The following is a 6,178-nucleotide window of genomic DNA, read 5'->3' as shown; positions in this document are numbered from 1 at the left end:
TCCGCCCCACTGCGTCTACTGAAAGCCGAGCGAGCCAATTAGCGACCGATGGAGCGAGTGTTGCCAATGTGGTGACTTTCACACGAAAACGGGGATTTTCCAGAGCTTTTGGTGTGATTTTGGTGCCTGGCTCTATTTCAGTGCGTTTTTGGTGACTTTTGCCCATTTCAGCCCTAGCCCTGACTCTGAGAGCGAGGCTGGCTACAGAGCCAGCAACCAACCCTTTGGAGTGTCACACAGGAACGGTTTTCAGCCAATCAGAGAGAGGACTGGAGAGTGGTCGCCGCCCCGCCCTCAGGAAAAGCTCTCTAGTCTCTCAGCCCCCAACTCCCTCTTCAGTCTAGCTTTCCTAGACTATACTTCCTCAGATGCATGGGAATTGTAGTTCATTGTGGCACCAGAGCTCTCTCACAAAACTACAATTCCCAGGATTCCCTAGCACTGAGCCAGGGCAATTAAAAGGGTGTCAAACTGGATTATTACTGCAGTGTGGTTGCAGCCGAACACGTTTCTATTTGGCACAGAGCTTCCTGGACCCCCTTCATGTCAAAATAAACATCTTAAAAGTATTAGAAGGGCTGAAAGATTCTTTGGTTGGTTTTAATGGTCATTTTGAGAGTTGAAATAAGTTCCAATTATTTTTATTCAATTAGGGCTACATTTTATTGCCATATTAACATTACGGGGACTTTGCGGGGATTTTGACTGAATATTTGGTGAGATACGGGGGGGATTTGGTGAGTTTTGGCCAAACGTTTGGGGAATTATCTTCGCGGTTTGTTGGCAACACTGGTCTGTGGATTTCTCTCAGACATAGAGGCATCTCATTCACAGGTTCACCATTAAGTTGACTGGACACCAGTTAACAACAATAAAACACAGAAGAACTGCCTATTACACTTTCTTGCTTTTCATAAGAAGTTAAATTGACAAAGCTTCCCGGTATGTGCTGCAGAGCTGGACAGAAGAGGCAGACAAGTATTAATTGATATACACTCACAAGTACTGTATTAATTGATGTACGATAACAAGAAGAAAAATGTCTCTACAATTGTATGAACATTGGCCTGGTTAGGCACAGGAAGGAACAGAAGAGGCAGAAGGAGCAAAGATAGCATTTCTGGATGAATCACCAGGTGGAGAAAGTCCATCTGCTGCTTGGCCAGAAACCTGATGACATCAGTGGGTGCAAAATCACCTTCCCTAAAGTAGTTCACCATTTGTAGTCTACGTGGTTATTGGGATTGAAATGCAAGCGCTTCTGGGACAGGATGATGTAGTGACTTTGGTTATCTATGATAGGGTGACTGGGATGTCTCTAATTCACAGGGTCGTCGTAAGTTGAAATTGACTTGGCATAATAACAACAGTGAGTTTGGTCTCTACTATCAGTTTTGGAGGCCTTGCTAGCATCTCAGCCAAACATTAACTGCTGCCCAGAGTCAATTTTTATTAATGATCTTGTTTGAAACCTTTTGCATTAATGTGGCACTTAGCTTGGCCTGGGGCTACACTCAGTTCCAGAACAGAACAGATGGGACTCTACATACAGTAGTAGTTTCTTTGGAAATTGCAATTACTGTACCTACTTGTGGAGCAATCCAGAGAGGGAAAGTAACTTGAAGTTCTCATATGAAGTGGTAATAAATGTGATATGTGAAAGAAAGATATTTGGATCTTCAGTAGTGAGTACCTAATAACTACATTTTTGTGCTAAAATAGTTCATGGGAATATGACTCAAGTTATACGATCTGGAAGAATGTAGGAGAGTTAAGTAAATTGAATTGTGAAGTAGTTGCTTGTGGTTATTTTTTAATAAAAGTCAAAATGTCTGGAGATTAATATTGGAAGCACGATACCTCCAATCTGTTCTGAATGGAGGAACACAACAAGTTAAAGCAGCATCAGACTACATTAATTCTGCACTGTGCAAGCAGCCTTTGTTTCTGCTGCATGTCTTCTCATGCTTGTCCCTTCAGCTTTAGAACATGCTCGCAAGACAAACTTGGGTCCAAAACACACTGCAGAAATAATCCAGTTTGAGACCGCTTCAACTACCCTGGCTCATGCTAGGGAATCCTAGGAATTGTTGTTTATTGTGGCACCAAAGCAATTTAGAAGGCTAAATATCTCACAAAATTACACTTCACAGAAGTCCCTAGAATAGAGTGAAGATGGTTAAAGCGGTCTCAAACTGGATTATTTCTGTAATGTGTTTTGGACCTTACCTTTCTTTTCCTTCCCAGCTTTTCACTATGTATCAAAATACCTTACTTTTTTGAGCAGAGTTTCTGTTGTCCCATGGCATGCTGTTGACCTCAAGTGGCTTTCTTTGTAATTCTGACACATATTGGAGCCAAAAAATACATAATGCTCCTTTTTTGTCTCTTAAAAAAATAGTTATAGTGCTATAGCGCATCAGTGAAATGAAATTATAACATTACAATTCCAAGAAGAACAGAAGAACAGAAAGGTGCCTCAGCAAAACATGCACTACGTTTTTTTAAACACCTTTGGAAGAGCCCTAATGCAGATCCCAGAAACTGCTACAAAGAGTTTTTAAACAATGGAACAAATGGTCAGTGAGGCAAGAATAACTGGCAAATCCTGGCAAAATCCAAGGAGGGTATTTTGAGAATTAAAAGTATAGCCCAATCTGAAAGTGCCCATTGCTGTCTTCATTTTTCTGAGTGCTTTCTAGATTGTGAAACTGATAGTGGAGGAGGAAAGTAAGGATAGTCATAGTAAGATCTCTTTAGCAATAAGAAGTGGAAGAAAATGGCATCTACAGTAGTTCAGCCAAAAAGAATGGCTTCCCCCTTATGCATATGTGTTTCATCAGTCGTAAGAGACCAACACATTGCTACTCTTTTTTAGAGCAGTGGGAGCTATAAGGAAAAACAAAGTTGTTATGAAACGGTGGCATTTACAATTTGCTCATGTGTCACTGAGGATAGCACTGTCGACTGAAACAAGAAAAATTTCATTCAGGCTTCCCTAAAGACCATAAAAGCAATCTGGAGCAAATAGTTTTGGGTTTGGTTTGGTTTTCAATTGAGAAGTGTGTTATGTGATTTATTAAAGACAAGCTGCAGAATGGCCTTAAACCCCCCCCCCCCCCAATGAATCTGCAGCGTTTTAAAGCTTGTGATAGGAGAAGGGTCCAATATTTGGAGAGTTAAGGACTGAAAATATCTAGCTATGTAAAAGTCTCAGCAAAAAAATCTAAAAAAATTTTTAGATTGTAAGCCTGAGGGCAGGGAACCGTCTGACTAAAAAAAATTGATGTACAGCGCTGTGTAAACTTACAGCGCTTTATAAATAAAGGTTAATAATAATAATAATAATAGCAAAAGGACAATTTCCTATTGAGTTTTCTTAAAGATTTGTACAGAATCAATCGGGGACAACTAGGCATGGCAACTGATAGAAAAGGAAATATCACCTTTCTCTGAGAGTTCTGCACTATATTGGAATTGAGACCTTGTCTGCACCAATGCCTTACTGAACATTGATGTCTATTAGACCCTCCAGAACATTGTGACAACATTAGCTGAAGTCACAGCAGGGAAATGATGTAAATGTTATCACATCACTACATCAAAAACTCTCCAGAGCTCAACAAAGAGCTATGGGAAGAAAAGACACACACAATAAATTACAATGCAATAAAATGTGTATTGATTAAAAAAAATACTGCATTTAACAGTTAGTATTCTGAGAAAATGGCATTATGTCTGATTACTGTTTCATTCATTACTTTACGTATTTCTTTAAAAATAGAAATAGAAAAAGAACAAAGTACGAGCCTAGTATGAGGGCTAACCCAGCTCATATTAGACCTTGTGTCCTCTTCTTCTCATCAACTTCCTTTTGTTTCTTTTTCTTGAATAGATCAATGAACGCAGATGAACCCTTTCCCCCAACCTGGTTCACTCGTTTTAAAATTTCTTGTGCAAGCATCCACTAAATGATACCATTTTGGGCTCAATATTGCGTTAGTGTGAACTTCTACAAATCAGAGAAGGCTTGGTCATTTCAAACAAACAAAATCAAATGCAATAATTTGTTAAAGAATTATTAAATTAGTTACTCCATCGTTTCAGTCTACAGTTGGCCCTCCACATTTACGGCTTGACTTTTGTAGTTTTGATTATTGATTTATTTGATTAATATGTTCTCTCAAGACATTCTTAGGTCTTCTAGAGAAATTCTGCTGGAAAGTGACCATAGAGTTGAGCTGGAGGATATTAGAGATCATTAGAGAAAACACTTCTCTAGGCATTTGTAGGTCCTCCAGCATGATTATATGGTCAACTTTTGGCAGATGTTGACCATAGAGTTGTGTTGGAAGACACAGAGATTCCTAGAGAGGTGGTCTCTCAGATTAAAAAGAAGTAGGTTATTATTGTTATTATTCTTCTCACGAAGAAGCATGGGACGTCGGATAATCCGGAGTGTCGGTTAACTGAAGGTTGGTTAACCGAGACTCTACTGTACAGTGGAGCCTTGTTATATGCTGGGGTTTGGTTCCAAGATCTCCTGTGTATAACAAAATCCGTGTATGCTCAAGTCCCATTGAATATAATGACATAGCAAAATGGTGTCCTTTATAAAAAATGGAAAATCGAGGTTTGATCATTTAAATTTATACTTTTTTTGAACTTGTTCAAACCGTGTATGCTAGAATCCGTGTATAAAAAATCCGTGTATAAGAAGGGCCGACTGTATAAACTTTTCCAGAGTGGGAGGAAAGAACCCAAGGGGGAAGGTGAGACCCTCATATAAATATATAGATACACATGCTCAAACACACACATATGAGAGGCTCACCTTTCCCAGTATATATTACACACACACACATACACACCCCAGATCCCCTGACCCACCATCCAGGGATTCACAGGGGCAAAGAGTCCCCCGTGTGTTTCCATAGAGAGGGAGAGAGGGAAAAGAAAGGGAAGCCTAGCTGTGATGTCCTGCCAGGACTATTTGAATCTCCCCCTGCATTTTCTTTCGTGTTGGTTCAGGCCATAGAATATTTTAGTGTAGGAAAATTCATTGTATTAGTTGTGGGAGGATCCGTAGGATCCCCTGCATTTTTCCAGGTTTGGTTTGCCCTTTCCCAGCATGCTCTGCTTTAGCTAGAGACTTTTTAGTTTGGAGCAGTCTTTGCTGTGAGCAGGCAGAGAGCTGTCTTTTGGTGGCAAACAGGCCCAGACAGCCGGAAAGGGCATTTCTTACACGTTAGCTGAATCAGTTACCAAGAACAAGTTAGCCAAATCAGTTACCAGAAATTAGTTACCTACTTCAAGACAAAGAATTCAGGAGCTGAAAGACCCTGCACCAGCTCCATTGAGAGAGGAGACCAAACCAAGATCAGACCCAGAAAGATGACACCCTGAAGATTGCTGAAAGTATGTAAAGTATCTTTTATTTCAAGTTATTTAGAGCCGAGGAGGAGAAAACTCTTTATTTTTGTTCTTTAAATTAAACTTCCCCCTTTTTTGAACTTTACATTCAGCATCAGAGCATTTTTGGGTAGAAGAGTTTGATTTCACCAGGGTACCGGTGTTGCACACCCAAATTTGCCACCATCTTTAGTTGGGTGTGTCTTCACACTAGCGCTTCCCAGGCACCTGAAAGGAAGGGGAAGAAGGACCGGGGCCACATTGAGGACTCCTGGCCTCACCTGCCTCCAGAGGGCCGCTCCAAGGGCTGGGGGCTGGGGGGAAGGCGAGCCCTGGGCGGAGATGGTCCGTCCGTCTATCTTCCCGGCCGTCAGAGCGCCCTGGCTTCCTCTTCCTCCTCCTCCAGGGACAAGGGTTGGGAGGCAGGCGGGATCTCTTCGTCTCGCCGTGACACTTCTTGGAGGACTAGCGGCATATCTTTGTCTCACTATGACACTTCTCCAAGGGCTAGCGGGATCTCTTTGTCTCGCCGTGACACTTCTCCGAGGGCTAGCGGGATCTCTTCTCTCGCCGTGACACTTCTCAGAGGACTAGCGGGATCTCTTCTCTCGCCGTGACACTTCTCGGAGGGCTAGCAGGATCTCTTCTCTCACCGTGACACTTCTCGGAGGGCTAGCGGGATCTCTTCTCTCGGCGTGACACTTCTCGGAGGGCTAGCGGGATCTCTTCGTCTCGCCGTGACACTTCTCGGAGGGCTAGCGGGATC

The sequence above is a fragment of the Sceloporus undulatus genome, unplaced genomic scaffold (genome assembly GCF_019175285.1).
Source record: "Sceloporus undulatus isolate JIND9_A2432 ecotype Alabama unplaced genomic scaffold, SceUnd_v1.1 scaffold_15, whole genome shotgun sequence".
In the NCBI taxonomy this organism is placed as follows: domain Eukaryota; kingdom Metazoa; phylum Chordata; class Lepidosauria; order Squamata; family Phrynosomatidae; genus Sceloporus; species Sceloporus undulatus.
This window is presented reverse-complemented; position numbering follows the sequence as displayed.